This window comes from Ambystoma mexicanum, chromosome 5p (genome assembly GCF_040938575.1).
Source record: "Ambystoma mexicanum isolate Mex_15411 chromosome 5p, UKY_AmexF1_1, whole genome shotgun sequence".
Lineage (NCBI taxonomy): Eukaryota > Metazoa > Chordata > Amphibia > Caudata > Ambystomatidae > Ambystoma > Ambystoma mexicanum.
In genome coordinates this window covers 833,635,254-833,652,210 of record NC_090930.1, presented here as the reverse complement: position 1 = coordinate 833,652,210, position 16,957 = coordinate 833,635,254, and positions in this window count along the sequence as shown.

Genomic DNA, 16,957 nt, shown 5'->3' with positions numbered 1-16,957 from the left:
TTTAGTAGCGCAACTTAACCATAACGTCCCTTTAACAACGTTTTTTACTGAATTTCATAGGTTTTTCATAGCACAACTTAACCATAACCTCCCTTTATCAAAGTCTTTTTTACTGAATATACATTTTCATAGTGTGAATTTGATAGATGTTTACTAGGATTCCCTTACTTTATATACATGTAACATAGAACATACTGAGCCCCCTGCTAGTGATTTTGATGTCCGTAGACTGTGCGTATGTCCGCGGACAGACACATACAGCAGCAACACTACCCAAAAACTCAGGGGGTGTCTTAAATTGTTCTATCATGCCATATAAACACTGAACAAGTTCAGAAAGCAGCATATAAACACATTATATGTAATAATAAATAAGAAGTGGAACCTATATATGTAACACATCAACCATCCATTTAAATACCATATGTACTAAAATGGAATATACCAAAACAAAAAAGATATGCCTCCAACATATTTACCTCACAGAAACTGCACAGCTAGGAGCAACAGCAGAAATACACATCAGCAAGAACACAACTTACCAGAAGCTAGTAAGTAAAATTCATTTTCTTATATATTTCTAAACTTTCTGTATTAGGTACACCAAAAGTAATATATTTTTTTTTTACACAGAAATGGCCAGCACTTTGGAATGGCTTGAGGAAAATTTCCCACGTGAGGAAATGACTGAAGATAGTGATACTAATCGTAGACACTTCTCTATATAAACAAATTAATAATCATTACTTTATGTGTACTTAACATTTATATTTTTTTTACCAGAGCATACAAACATTGAGAATAATACACCTAAAGAGACATTACAAAATAAATCTGCAACGCATGGAACAATAAACGGACATGCTCATGCTAAACTTCAATCGTCTGAAACATTTTGTGGAGGACCACATAAAAGGAAAAATTAAATATCATTGTCCCACATGTACCTGTTCAGTCAACTATCCCAAACCTTCCCCACCAAGAAAAACGTTATGATGAGACTTCCATCCCTTCATCTCCTCCCATCCATCCTCTCCAAACCCCCAATTCCCCTGTGTTTGTGTCAGTTTCTGCTTCCCCCTCTCTTGCATAAATTGTATATCTATAAAAAATTAGATGTGTTTTAATTCTGTCCTTTGTGTCTTATTTTTTTTAAAAAGGCAGTTAAGATGACAGCGCAAGGTGTCCGGAATGTCCGTAATTAAGCAAAATGGGGGTGTCCTAAGAACAATATACCCGTCCGTACTGTCAGCAAGCAAGTTGAAACTGTTCTAAGAGCACGCGCGGTGTCCGGGTGGTCCGTAATTAACCAAAATGGAGGTGTCCTAACGACACTATACCCGTCCGTACTGTCCGCAAGCAAGTTGAAACTGTTCTAAGAACATGCGCGGAGTCCGGGTTGTCCGTAATTAACAAAAATGGAGGCGTCCTAAGGACACCATATCTGTCCGCACTGCCTGTAGAACATCTACGCACATGAGCACCACACCCATAAGTCCTACAAACATCTCGCCTGTCTGTAACTGTCCGTCTCACTTGTGTCGCACTTTTAATTAGTTTCAGGACCCGACCACTGTCCGTAGAACACCTGCACGCATGCGCGCAACCGTTCCCCCGTCCGTACTGTCTGCAAGCAAGATGGAACTGTTCTCAGAACACACTCTGTGTTCTGAATGTCCGTAATTAACCAAAATGGGGGTGTCCTAAGAACACTAAACCTGTCCGTAATGTCCGCAATCAAGTTGAAACTGTTCTAAGAACATGCGCAGTGTCCGGGTTGTCCACAATTAACCAAAATGGAGGTGTCCTAAGCACACTATACCGTCCGTACTGTCCGTAAGCAAGTTGAAACTGTTTTACGAACAAGCGCGGTGTCCAGGTTGTCTGTAATTAACCAAAATGGAGGTGTCCTAAGGACAATGTACTCGTCCGTATTGTCCGCAAGCAAGTTGAAACTGTTCTATGAACACACGCAGTGTCCGGGTTGTCCGCAATTAACCAAAATGGTGGTGTCCTAAGGACACTATACCCGTCCGTACTGTCTGCAAGCAAGTTGTAACTGTTCTTAGAACACGCACAGTGTCCGGGTTGTAATTAACAAAAATGGAGGCGTCCTAAGGACACTATTCCTGTCCGCACTGCCTGTAGAACATCTACGCACATGTGCACCATACCCATAAGTCCTACGAACATCGCGCCAGTCCGTAACTGTCCGTCTCAGTTGTGCTGCACTTTCAATTAGTTTCAGGACCCGAACACTGTCCATAGAACACCCTTGCACATGCACGCAGACATTCCCGTACATTTGGTTCCCTTCGCGGACGAGTTTGCGACGTCATCATGTGACCGCACAAATGGTAAGCGTGTGTCCTGAATTGCGGACACTGTCCGGGTCCCGAACATTTAAAAAGTACTTTTTCAGGCAATCCAAAGCATGTTATTGTAAAAGATCACCATAGCACATGTCCCAGACAATGTCCCTGACTTTCTACATACTTTTTAGAACTTTTTGAGCCTTTTTTGGGTGTTAGATCTGTCCGTGGATAACACGGGTGTCCGCGAAGTGCGCACACGCACCCCTATAAAAGGCCACACCCCAGAGCTCATCCTCATTGTCCTTCTAGCTATCTGACAGAGCATTGTCTACTTTGCTGGTAATCTTCCAGATTTTGCTGCTCTAGCTGCAGCTTTCCATCAGACCTGATGGCATCAATACCTGCTGCTCCAGCTGGTGCTACATCTGTCTCAGCACCACCCCCAACCCCTCCACCACCACCACCTCCCCAAGGGCCTGAAGAGGGGAACAGGCGTGAGGAGGAGGAGGATGAAGAGGATGACGTGGATGAGGTAGTGGAAGTCCCTACTACCAGCACTCGCTGTGAGTCTTGGGTGTGGTGGTTATTTACCATTCATGGTGACGTACCAAAAGCACGTGTGAACAAGGTCACCTGCAACCAGTGCAAAATGGTGCTGAGTCGCGGGAGGCCTGGTTCGTACAGCTTTGGTACGACATCTATGAAGCGACATCTAAGGTCGTTCCACGGTGGGGCCGTTTGCAAGGTTGTACCTTGTGAGGAACGTAGTAGGTTGAGTTCCTCTACCACATCCTCTGTTTCCGCTCCTGTCACCACAAGAGACACTCCTGTGGGACAGTGCATCCCTCCAGCTGCCTCACAGGCCATCCATGATGCTGATGACCCTTACCTTTTGAGGGTCACAGTTTTGTGTATGTACTGCGACGCAGTACTCTGCAGGGGGGAGAGACTTTGAAGTGCTTTCAAGACTGTGGTCAAGGAGCATGAGAAGACCTGCCCACTACCTAGGTAAGGCCCACCCTACATTTTCCTCTTTCCACCTGCCCTTTCTTATCTCCGTGGTTGGTGTCCCCCCTTACCCTCCTTTCCCCTCCTCTCCTAGTGTGTCGTATGTAAAAAACCAAAAAGAATATAAAACAGCAAAAATCCCCAAAAAAAGGCTCTTTTCAGAGCAGTCTTTCACAGTCTAAAGATAGAAGTGGCAAATAAATTGAGCAAGACCCTGTGCATTTTTGTTTTTAGAAGTCCGCGGACAGTTCGCAGACATCTAAAATTTTGGGGGGCTGCCCTATCAAAACCATCTCACTTTTCTCTGGGAGGAAGTGGTGGCTCTGAAAAGAGCCTTTTGATGGTGTTTTTTTGTGTTTGAAAAACTTAAAATAGTCAACACCTACTGCAAAATGGATGGCTGTAATTGCACAAAAGGTTGCAATGCATTTTTTACATTGCTCAGAAAAATCTGATTACCAGCATAAGTAAGATGGACTCCATCTCTGCGAAAAATGTATGTGCTATGAAACATAATATTTTCATTGTGGAAAGAGGACATGCCAACATCTCTTAGAAAGGCACAAACAGCCTTATTAACATTCTGCCTCGCTTTCTCCATTTGTGGACCAAATGAAGGAGAATGCAGCCACATTTGTCTCTGCGCAATACGAGAAAAAATTACTTGGGAATTTGGAAACATGTCCATGACCTTCCCAAGCCCTTCTTTCATTGCAAATTGCAAAGAAATTCCTGACGCATGTCCCAAACTGTTCCCTCCACAATGAATTATAATTATGTCTGGATGACACTGTGGGCCTCATTACGGCCTGTGTGGAATGGGTTAACGGGTCCTGCTAATGGGTGCAGACACGTTAACAACATTCCACATGATTACAAGGTCCCCTTGCGGGACCCGGTAAGGAATGCCTGGTCAAACCAGGTGTCATTACCGGGTCCCACGAGGGGAAGAGGGAGCAAACAACGGGCCGCTCGTAATCGGCCCGTTGTTTGCTCCCTCTCCCATTCTGATTGAGCCCTATCAGATGGGAATGAGGAAGGTCCGGGCCCGGGTTCCCAGAGGGAGGAATTACTAGGCCCTCTGTACTTGGAATGGCCAGGTAATTCCTCATTCTGGGAACCCGGTAAACGAGCCCGGTTTGGTGGCAGCCATGGAGCTCATGGAGCTAATAGCTCCATGGCTACCGCCAAACTCGTAATGAGGCCCTGTGCCTCCAAAGTAGCACAGAGAGGTACCAAGTCCAACCACTTCATTCCACACACTCCATGCCAGTGCACTTCCACATGAGGGAATCCAAGATCTGCAGCTACTCCACACCGTTCTGCATGCACCTTCAACCAATGTATCCATGAATCTCCCAAAATCCAGATAATCTGTTTTCTGAAACACACAGCCATAGCTGTTCTTTTCTCAGGAAAAATACTTTCTGGCAAACTCTCTCCTTACTCAACACACCCAGTAAACTTTACTGACCAATCCCTTGCTCTGCTCATTCTCATTTGCATGCTTCTCCACCCCAAAATCCCTGTATGTAACATGTGATGTCCATGGACTACCGCCATCTCCGCGGACATTTCCTAACTTGGACAGCCCTTCTACCATTTCCACTTCACTCTCTGTGCCATTCCCTCATTGGATACAGCTAACCAGTCACACAACCATCCACCAATCATACCCAAGACCTCTACATCTAACTTCATCATCAGAGTGCAGCACTTCAAATGTACTGTTGATCACTCTGAGTACAAGTCTCATATCATTGGAAAGCACCTACTACAAAAACTACTCTACAAGTCTCCAAGATTTCTACTTGCAGCTGCATGCATATCCACATGCATGAATACAAACTACAGCTATACATATTTTCTGCACAGTACATGTACAACTCTTATAAATGCATATAAACAGAGTACCTGCAACTTAACCTGTATAACCTTTAAAATGAACTTACTGTCATTTTTCCCATCTGCTATAATCAACTGTCATTTCCAAACCTGTTTGCTATCTAATTTTAGTTTACACACACACATGTCTAAAAATGTATAATATTAGAAGATGGAAGAAATAACAATATAATTGTGGAAAAACACTTAGTAGTGTATTATAAAATTACACACAACCAGTAAAAGGTCATGCATCTTCATACACTCACACACATAGACCATATCATTGAAAAGCTCTCTGCTGCAATAACACCACTATCTGTAAATCACATCCTTGTGTTTTATTACCCACACATTGACAAATGCCTACATTCCATGCTTTTCTATACAGTTTCTACCATTTACCTTATAGAAATTGCAAAATAAATATACCATTAATTCTTCTTTCTCCTAACATCCTATAACACAGCTGTGCAAAACGAAGTGAGTCTCATACAGTAGTTAATATTCTACTCATTTGCAAAGCATGTTGAACTAAAATATTGTAAATACAATGTAAATGCTGCACATAGTCAAATGAAACTACATGCATACACTATGTTCAGATGTCAAACAAGAATACTAATACAAAAACATAAAAACCAACGTCTCAATTAACATCAGTGCTATAAACACAAAAAATTAGTAACTTCTTTCTTTTACAATTGCAGTGAAGACCACTCTCCTGGAAAACAGCAGCATCTGAACTACAAACAACAACTCCAAAGAAACCTGCTCATTCCACAAAAAAAACCTAAGTGCAATATGACCTTAATTTCTCTGCCTAGTCTTCAAATATCTCCATGGTCTTGCTCCCCCTTATCTCTCCTCCCTCCTCTCTTTCTACACTCCCCCCACTCCATTCGCTCTGCTGACCACTTCCTTCTCACTGTTCCTCCTTCCCCTTGTGCCACATTCCGTTTCCACTCCTTCCATCTCCTAGCCCTTCTGCACTGGCACTCCTTACCACTCTCACTCCTCTCTATTTCTACCTTTTCCTCATTCCACACTTCCCTCAAATCTCTCCTTCTCCATTCTCTGCCATGAAACCCCTCCTCCCTTCTTGCTCCACTCCCCCCTTGCCTTATCTCCTTGACCATCTCCCTCCCCCTTTCCCCCATTCCCACCTTTCACCCCAACTGTTTCCCCCCTCCTCCTCTTCTCCACCCCTCCCTCTCACTCTCAGTTCTACTGCACTACTCTCCTTCTCCCTTTCAGTTGAATTGCTATACTTACTGTTTTGTTGTGTGTTTGATTTATATAATTTGTGCACCAAAAAAATGAAGATTTGTGCACCACTCACAAATCACTATTTATTAAACAGGGATTAGCAGGCAGAATGACACACAAATCCCCATTTTTTAACACAAATAACATAACTCAACCCCTTGAATGTTAGTATTACAAAACAAAGAACTGTTTTCATTTTATATCATTAGATTTACTATTAGTGCTTCTCCTCACCACTAGGTCACTTTCTACTGTCATCTGAACCGCAGTATAGTAACACACAAATAGAAGAATAGCCTTCCAAACTAATTGTAGCTGTCCAATGCACAATTACACACCACCACATACATCTTTACCATCATACATACTCAGACACTCATGCAAACAGCACACATACATTGCACAACAGCCCAACCCATGCTTTCTTATTTTGTTTCAACAGACCCCACAGAATGCCTACCAGAAATCAAGTCCGTAGAAAGCAATGCAGAAATAGAGCAAATGAAAATAAAAGTGTCCAAAATAAGAATCCATCTCTAGCAGAGTTTGTACAAAAAGTTCAAACAAAACTGCTCATACAGTCATTTAGCAAAACAAAACAATCTTCCATTAGAGAAACTTTGCCTCCTCTATCAAAATGTAAAAGAAAACAAAAAATGATTAACACGAATGCAGCTACCACTACTGCTAAAACTGCTCCTATAAATCATAACCATACCAAAAAAAGTATTTTAGCAAAAATGTTCTGCCACAGAGTACTTGAGAATCTTATAAAAACAGGAGACAAATCATGCACAACCCTTAAAACCTACCATAGAAAATTAATCTGAGAAGTTTTGATAGACACTGCAATCCTTCTCAAAAGAAAGTTATTTATTTTAGTGTTAAACAGAATGAAACCACTAACAAAACGAACTACTAAATTACAAAAAAGACTTCTCAATAAAAGGAATGTCAACAAAAATAACTTCTTAAATATCTGTGGAGGTGGATGGAGTCACACCACAAGCACAGAACCATATTTTAATGAAGAAGCAAACAAACAAAATCAAACAAACACAATTGCCATACATAGCAGTGGACGAGGTTATGAAAAAAATAATAATACCATAATGCAACAAGAAATACTGCTTACAAAAATATCCCCAGAAAACTCAGTAGCAACTCTCCATTCAACTGAACCAGAACGTCTAGTATACAAATGGCCATGCACATCAATGTGTAACATTGCCAAAAAATCTTTCAAATCTTTATGACAGTTCCTCAATCAATATGTGAAAGGGAAAGACAAAATGAAAATGAAACTGCTGCAAAATATGGATACCTGCCCAGTACGCAAATACACAGGACTACAAGGACATTCATTGGCCTGCATTTCAGGACCTATTTGCAAAAGCACCTTCCAACATATCAAAATGATATCAACACATCATTCAACTATAAGAAATCTAGTCTATAAACTGTACTATGCTAAAAGTCCTGCTTTAGAACTAGCCAATTTAAATAACAATCTTGTACATGGTACAGCCAAAGACCTATTGGAAAAAATAGAGCATATCCAGAAAAAATGTTTTGGAAGTGAAAGCCACTTACAAAATACAGTAACTGTACAACAAACTAGCAAAAATTGTACAGATGGCAATCTTCTACTACACACATACCAAAAAGCAATACTAAAATTTAAAAGTACATCTGCTGAAATACCAAACCACGTGTGTGTGTGTTGCCGCAGAACTTTTTATAAAAGTAACACAAAAACTATAGATGTAACATACAAAATAGAAAACAATGAAGATTCCAAATGGTTTGAATTAGCTCTCTACCTTATAGCAGAAAACAAATATGAAATAACTGACCCCTTAATACTTTGCAGTTACTGCACTACAAAACTTGACAACAATCAAACTCCTTCAGGTGCTATCACAAATAATTTGGAATTATTCCCACTTCCAAAACCCCTGCAACAACTGAATTTATATGAGAGCATCATAATTCAAACAGTGCACCCATTTCAAGCAATAATACGCCTTCAACCAAAAACAGCAAAATTACCTCCCTCTGAATTGGTGAAAGGCATTTGTGGCAAAGTAGTTTATTTACCATTAGATCTGAAAGAAAATGTGCACACTCTGGGAGTGCAATGTCCAATAGAGCAATCTTTAATTGTCTTAGTAAATGGTGTACCTACAAAAGACAAACAAATTTGGCAACAACTCGTAGACTTACATAAAGTTAGACAAGCCTTGCAATATCTAAAAGATAATAATGAATACTACAAAGAAATAAATATTGAAGAAAACCTAAGGGAAACAATTGAAATAATTCAAGTCACCAGAAACTGGTCAATTTGAACTTCTAGATCCTGCTACAGTATAACATTTTAGACCATTATACAATTCATCCAATACACTCTAATGACACCATAGATGATGCATTAGAAACATACCAAATGCGACAAACCAAAGGATCACCAATAAGCATATGGGAAAAAAGTGTAGAAGCACGTGCTTTTCCTCTACTCTTTCCTACTGGCAAAGGAGGAAGGTACGATGATATACCTATTCAGATAACAGCATCATAATACCGCTCATTACGAATGTATTCTGAAGCGCCCAGATTAAGACAAAATGTGGAATACGTATTCCACCTACTCTTTGAAAGTGAACTAGCAACTCTATGTTACAGAGTTGCACACACATTAAAATCAGGAACCCACTTTCAAAATATGTCAGCTATGCAATTAGTACAAAAAGTGCAAGAAAAAGATGGGGTTTTACAATCAAGCATTACAAATCTGTTAGCAAACATGTGTGGTACTAAAGAGTACTGGTTCCGACGTCACAGAGATGTACACCCACTTGGTTTGTTACATTAAGTTGGGCAGAATATGCATGGAAAGATTTACATGATTTCCTACGCATATCAAACAAAACCAAAAAAAACATAGATCTAATAACACCTGGAGAACTTTGCTCTCTAGATCCTGTTAATGTTTCAAGATATTTCCATCATCGCTTCATTGCTATGCTACACTTTATTTGTAATAAAACTGTTCCTCCCCTAAGAGAAGTGCAACACTTCTTTTGGGGAAAAGAATACCAAGCCAGAGGAGCACCACATATCCACATGCTTTTATGGATTAAAGATGCTCCTAAATTTGGTCAAGAACGTGATGCCACTGTTTTACAGTTTATCGAAAAATATGTCACTTGTGAAATTCCATCAGAAGCAACAAATAGTGATCTTCATGCAAAAATTGTACAATTTCAAAGACACAAATGTGCCAAATATTGTTGTCGCAAATACAAAAACAAAGGGAAATACTACACCAAATACTGCTTTGGTTTCCCTAGACCAGTTACAGGAACAGGTGAAGTGAACAACTTTATGTCTTCAGTTAGACATAGTATTAAGGGTAAATAACCTAAAAACACATATTACATTAAAAGAACAGAAGACGCAAAATATATCAATGATTACAATCCAATCATTGCCCTATTATGGAATGCAAACATAGATGTGCAGTACATTGCAGACAATTCTACTGCAGTTGCAGAATATGTTGCAGCCTACTTAATCAAAGCAGAAATAACAGAGCTTCAGGACCTCTGGAATGACCTATCATCAGACAAAACTATGTCTCAGAATTTGTACAGCTTGGGCATAAAAATGCTCTCCCATAGAGAATGTGGCTAATATGAAGCTGCAGATTGTTTAGCCGGTACTGCTTTGTATGGAAAATCTGAAAATATAGTATGGCTAAGTCTTGGTCCTGCTAAATCTAGAAAAAGAGTTCTCAAATCATACAACGACATAGAAACAATAGCCAAAAAGGATCCCAACATCCAAGACATTTTGAAAGACAATTTACTAGACACATACTACCCAAATAGAAGTACCACTTTGGAAACCATATGTCTATACCACCTAGCCCAAAACTTCACATACAAAAATAATATAAAACCTGATGAAAGAAAAGGTAGATACAGAGTGACATATTGTGAAGGCAGCTTAGTAAAACTTACCAAACCAAGTTTAATTAATCATATCAAATTGTTATTAAAAACTCCTCAACATAAAGAACTATATTACATGTCCCTGCTACAACTCTTTAAACCATGGAGAAAAGAAGAAGAGATACTAGATAACTATGACTCCTATGAAGAAGAATTTCAAAGCAAATGAAAGCACTATAACCGATGTAAACTTTACACAGTACAAAACAATGTTGCACAATGAACAGCAACACGAAGAAGAACTCCAGACCCAACTAGATAAGAACATTCCCGACAGTAGTCAACCTGCCGTAACAGGAAGCCAAGAACCACTGGGACAGCCACTAATAGCAAATGAGGCAGAATTAGCTATGACAGAGTAGAAAACACCATGTGTCACTATGAAGATACAGAAGACTTAACTGTACTACAATCAAAACTGAACAATGAGCAGCCATGCACTCAATACTCTAGGCCCTGGCCACAACCACCGCAGCATATCACACCTATAGATCACACCCATAGAATCAAACATTTTAACCATGCAGTATGGGCATTTTTTTGTCCGCGGACACCTAACACTTTCTAAGAACAGTCTTATTTTGCTTGCGTACAGCACAGACAGTATAGTGTCCTTAGGACACCTCTATTTTGATTGCTTAAGGACATCCCGGACACCGCGCCTGTTCTTAGAACAGTTACAACTTGCCTGCGGACACTACGGACAGGAAATAGTGTCCTTAGGACACCTCCATTTTGGTTAATTGCACACAACCCGGACACCGCGCTTGTTCTTAGAACAGTTTCAACTTGCCTGCGGACAGTACGGACAGGAATAGCGTCCTTTGCACACCTCCATGTTGGTTAATTGCGGACAACCTGGACACCGCACCTGTTCTTAGAACAGTTTCAACTTGCATGCGGACACTACGGGCAGGAATAGTGTCCTTAGGACACCCCCATTTTTGGTAAGTACAGACATCCCGGACACCAGGCCCGTTCTTAGAACAGTTTCAACTTGCCTGCGGACAGTACAGACAGGAATAGTGTCCTTAGGACACCCCCGTTTGCCCAATTACGGATGTCCCGGACACAGCGCATGTTATTAGAACAATTTCAACTTGCATGCGGACAGGAATAGTGTCCTTAGGACACCCCCATTTTTGGTAAGTACGGACATCCCGGACACCAGGCCCGTTCCTAGAACAGTTTCAACTTGCCTGCGCACAGTACAAACAGGAATAGTGTCCTTAGGACATCCCCGTTTGCCCAATTACGGACATCCCGGACAGCGTGGCTGTCCGCGGACATGACGAACACAACAGGGATGCCTGCCACCTAAATAAATACAGCATTTGACCCATCTCTTACTCCCCAACCTCCCCAAACGCTCTTACACACCAACCCACTTGCCAAAGTTGTATTTCTCCACCATTTTTCACTGCACTTTCCACGGATGTCCGCGGATCCAAGATGGCGGGCGTTTTGAAAAATCTGACACACTTCACGCTCTTCACCATCCGATCAGCGAACACGTCACATGTCCGCGGACATTACACAAGCCGATTGGTAAATCAGGACACTGTCCGCGCAGCGAACATTCAAGTGTGTCCACGGAGCGGACATAGTTACCACTAATTTTTTGTGACCTACTTTCTGGTCATTTTAAAAAAAAATACTGGATGGATTTTCACCAAATTTACAAAAGCACGCTTTTGGGACCAAGCCGCTGCTCCTGCCGCAAATCTGGTAAAAATCCGTCCAGCAGTTTGGGCTGTAGGCGTGAGCAAAGTTTTTCACCCATTCACTCTATGGGAAAAAAAGAAGGTTTGGGACCCACCTATAACTTTGCCCCCCTGGACCAAACCTCACCAAACTTTGCAAAAAAATTCGGAGTGGGCCATATACTTTTTGGAAAGTTTGGTGAGGATTCGTCCAGAGTGATCGAAGTTATAAGCCGCCCAAAAAGTGCTCTTCCTATAGGATTAGCAACTTAACCATAACTACACAGCCACTACCGTGGCTGTGTAATATATATATATATATATATATATATATGTTGGCGCATGCCGCAATCTATTCACTACATAGCTAGCCTCAAGAAATACTCTGGGCCTCATTACACGGTAGGCGGTAACCATGGCGCTATGAGTGCCATGGTTGCCGCCGGTATTTTACTGTGTCCGCCTTGGTGGATGGCGGAATTACCGCCCTACTCCAAGGTGAGCGGGGCGGTAATTCCCCATTCAACAAGGCACTTCCCCATTCCCATTTTTGCCCCATAGGGCATAATGGGAATGGGGAAGGAGCTAATTACGGTACCACAAATTGCGGTACCGTAATTAGCACTGAGGTCCCTTTGCGGCACCCTACTTTAACGGCTGGTAAAACCAGCCGTTAAGGTCGGGTCCCGCAAAGGGAACTCGTAGTAAGGCAGTAAGGGTTTACCGGTACCGGTGCCCTTACCGGTACCAGTAAACCCTTACCGTCTAACGTGTAATGAGGCCCTTTGTCTACTTGCATTTCTTTGCATCTGTACACGTGTAAAATGACTTAATGTCTTCAACTTTTTTTTTGGCATGAGCATCTTCATCTCGATCCTGAAATGTTGCTTATATTTGATACTTTCTCGACGCCTTTAGAATGTCTATGTTCCCTTGTCTCTGCATCTCTCCTGGGTGCATCAGTTCTGCTTCGTATGATATCACCAATCTGCTCTTTCACAAATTTTTCACACTCCTTCTGGTATCTCATTCAAATGGCCATCATATTGTCGTGTATGCTGGTATGGACTTCGCAATGGGAACCTTTCTTCCAGGATTCTCCTTGGTGTTGGTATTTTCACTGGCGCTGCACGTGTTTCCCATTCTGATTCCCAGCATATCGGCAACATGGGCGCAATGCTTGAGGTACTTGGCTCCTTCTCTACAGTACAAATATTTGACCAGTATCTAAATAAAGGATGTTGAAAAAGACTTTGCGGTGGCAATACAGAGATGGCGTCTTTGGAATATTGTCTGCAATGATAAATGTTTTGACGGATTTTATTACATGTTTTGCGACTGGTCATGATACACTTCCTCTGACTTTGCAAAACGGTAATCCGGACATGCAAAGGGCATGTTGGTGAATGTGCTACACACCTATTAACTAATAAAACACTAGAAATACTGTGATATAATTATTCAGGTATCATCAGAAACATTTGATGAAAGTTTAGTGGGTGGACAATTGTTATGAGTTTTTGGAATTATATACAATGAAAATATGTGTGTTTTGAGAAAAGGTTTGATGGGACAGCATGAGAAGAAAGAATTTGTGGAATGAGTTGACTGCACCAAAAATTAGGAAGCATCAACATGATATGAGTTTACACAAGATCAAGCTGCAAAATTAAACAGGTGGTAGCAAATTATTGAGGAATTTAAGAAGAGAATAAAATAGTGGGAACTTTATTTCTGCAATGCACTCTTCTTGTTTTGTCTGCATGTCTCAGAACATTTGAGGTATGGTTGTTAAAGCACAGAAACCAAACGAAAACTTAGTTCTGAAATATAGACGATGACAGATGATCATCTGTAAATGTAGTCAACACGTGATTAAGGGATAAAATAATCAGAGATCCGGCACAGGTAAAGAAATGTGAAAAGTTTTGCAAGATGTCATTCAAAAGAAATTGTATATTTTGTGTAATGCCCCAGTGGTATAATTGTAAAACCGTGCTGCCAGGAAAAAAGTGCTGTTACAAAAAAAAAATTGAATATTTGTACTCAGAAAATTTAATCACTACTGCCCAAATATTTGCATGGAAGGAAACCAACCTACAGTAGAATACAATTCTAGATTGTTGCAGTATTATCTCCATTACTGAAAGTGGGTAATTAGGAACGCTGGTAAGTCTAGTTTCTACATAATTATACACCATTTAATTTAATTTTTAGAAATTATTTTCAATGTTTCCTGTAAGAAATGATCAATTTTGTACATTTAGATTTGGACTCCACTCAGTGAACGATTACATAGATTTAAAAATGCTGCTTGAGGAGGACTTGGTCATAAATAGGGGTCCCTCTAGTGGCCATTGCAGCTCAATATGCAGTTTTATGACTAGATTATGCTTTGATGTTAGAAGAAAAGATTATCTCTTATAAATCTTAAATACCCTAATTGTGATTTGAAATATTATAATTCACATTTTGCGCTGATTGGAGTCCAAAGCATTTGCGGTGATACATCTTTTTAGATACTATATCTGCTACCCAATTTGAATATGTATTAAAATTCAGGTACAACCGGTGAGCGATACTTTGGCTTGGATACAACAGTTTCCCTAAGAGTTACACTAATAGGAATGCCACAAGGCAACTACGTTATGCCGTAATGTACATGCATACTACATTTGGTGGACACACACATAATATTTTGATGGCTACGAGACTGGGCCAATAGAGTTTTTAAAAAGTACACTTGTTCTATGAAGTTTGATGCATTGTTTTGTGATTCTTGAATGTTTTTATAATGGAAATATAAAAAAAAGAATCAGAGGGCCTCATTACAGGTGTGACTGTAATGCTAAAACAGCAGATATTTCTTAAATACCCCTGCATTACAGGATCGAAATCCTCATTAGAATACTTTGAATTTTTACTTCTGCATAATATTTTGTTCCTGTAGCAACCGCGGATGAATGGTGGATTATGTTTATGTGGGGGAACGGACATCTCTGATTATAGCATTGATTGATTGTTTTGTGGAGGTTTTTAAATGAATGGATCAGCAAACAATGTAAAGGGAGGGCAAACTTAGGATGGGATTTAATATCGTTTGGTCTACATTATTTCGATTTGCCTTGCATAAAAAATTAAGGTTTATATTAAGCCATCCACCAAAATAAATACATTAAAAAATATTGTTCCTGTATTGAAGAATAAAGCTTTTGGAAAGAGGTTAAAAAGCATGCCTTTCTGGTGACCACCTATTCATCATCACCATGCAATCCTAAAAAGAATCAGATTGGAGCTTTATGCATTAAAACAATGTACATTAATGGTATGATCCTCTGTCGTACACAATTCAATTGGGGACCATGGAAATTATGAAACGGTTCACTAATAACATCATTAATTTGCATCATCTAAATTTGATCTAGTGTGTTACTTTCCTGTCAGTGCTGTCGAAGTCCTCATTGGCTCTCAGTACTGAGTCTTATGTTTCTGACCGCCTGGGTTCATCCAGTATAATCGGTATTCTATGAGTCTTTCACTGCACTCACTGGAGTCCAATTGGTGGTACGCAATCATATGCACTTGAATACCATTATAGGAACTGCAACGGGATAGCATGTGATATCATCAAAGAAGTATCTTAGCAATATTTGTTAATATAATGTATTCTTAAATATTTGTTACCATTCATATCTGTTTATTGCCAACACATACTTCAAACCCCTTGACTCTTCTTCAGGGCAATTACAGTTCAGTTAAGTGATGTTAGTTAAAGTGAATGTTTACAATTGACATCTCTGCAAATATTTATACATTTTTTAGACAATTTCCGATTCGTCTATTGCCTGCTTTGCAGATAGAAATATGTAGATGAATGACCCAAAACCTGAATGATAATAACAATACCAAATAGGTAAAATAATCAATGCACCATTTACAATGAAAACAAAGGTTTATTGCATGCAAAATGTATCATACAGTCCTGTAGAACTGAACCAACACAGAGCTCCCTCCACCCAAATAAGTTACAGCTTCTATAGCACAAAACCGCAGATTAACATTACTATTCATAACAAAGATTACAACATGATCCTGCACTACCCATTGGTTAAGACCTATATACAATTCTAATTGTCCCCTATAGCCCATTACCCTGGTGGTCACAAATTATCTAAAAGACCTCCCCAAAACACATGACCTAATACATCATCACTACGAAACTTGAGAGTTGATTGACAACCAGGTACATTGGTACCAGAATACATTGCTTTAATGAGTACATATTCCTAACCATCATGTGATGTGCACCCTTCCGTCGGTGCCTGATCAATGTGTGAATAGCGTGGTTAATGCTGCTTGGATAATGCAATGGCCCTTCTCATTATACCAGACACTGTGACATGCACAAACCACTCCCTGCCCTTTTAGATACATTTATTGGCCTCACCTCTGCTTCTCCCATCCCAAATCCCATTACAGCCCCAGCATGTCTCCTCCCTTATCTTTCTGGGAACCCAGGTGCCCATGAATGACATGATTGGGGCACCACTCTTATGTTCGAGTTTTGCTTATTTATGGATCCCTAGAGCTCAGCGCCTGCAGTTCAAATAATATGACTGCTCTTCGGGTGAGGGCAGTATTGCTCTAAATCTTCACCAGGCCTCTTGGCATCACAGAACCCAATGCCCTACTCACATGAATTCAGCCTTCAAATGGCGCATCCCCAGCCTTCCGCCCGGGACCCAGCATTCCCTTCTCCGCG